We start from the raw sequence: 759 nt of genomic DNA on the forward strand, positions 1-759 counted from the left end.
GGACGAGGACGAGGACGAGGACGAGGACGAGGACGAGGACGAGGACGAGGACGAGGACGAGGACGAGGACGAGGACGAGGACGAGGACGAGGACGAGGACGAGGACGAGGACGAGGACGAGGACGAGGACGAGGACGAGGACGAGGACGAGGACGAGGACGAGGACGAGGACGAGGACGAGGACGAGGACGAGGACGAGGACGAGGACGAGGACGAGGACGAGGACGAGGACGAGGACGAGGACGAGGACGAGGACGAGGACGAGGACGAGGACGAGGACGAGGACGAGGACGAGGACGAGGACGAGGACGAGGACGAGGACGAGGACGAGGACGAGGACGAGGACGAGGACGAGGACGAGGACGAGGACGAGGACGAGGACGAGGACGAGGACGAGGACGAGGACGAGGACGAGGACGAGGACGAGGACGAGGACGAGGACGAGGACGAGGACGAGGACGAGGACGAGGACGAGGACGAGGACGAGGACGAGGAGGAGGATGAGGATAGGATGAGGAGTAGAATGAGGATGAGGAAGAGGATGACGACAAGAATAAGGATGAGGTTGAGGATACGATGTGGATCAGGATGAGGATGAGGATGAGGATCAGGGTGATGGTGACGATAGGATGAGGACGAGGATGAGGATGAGGAAGAGGATCAGGATGAGGATAGGATGAGGACGAGAATGAGAATGATAATGAGGACGAGAATGAGGATGAGGATGAGGATAGGATGAGGACGAGGACGAGGACGAGG

The sequence above is a fragment of the Lupinus angustifolius genome, unplaced genomic scaffold, assembly GCF_001865875.1.
Source record: "Lupinus angustifolius cultivar Tanjil unplaced genomic scaffold, LupAngTanjil_v1.0 Scaffold_118, whole genome shotgun sequence".
In the NCBI taxonomy this organism is placed as follows: Eukaryota; Viridiplantae; Streptophyta; class Magnoliopsida; order Fabales; family Fabaceae; genus Lupinus; species Lupinus angustifolius.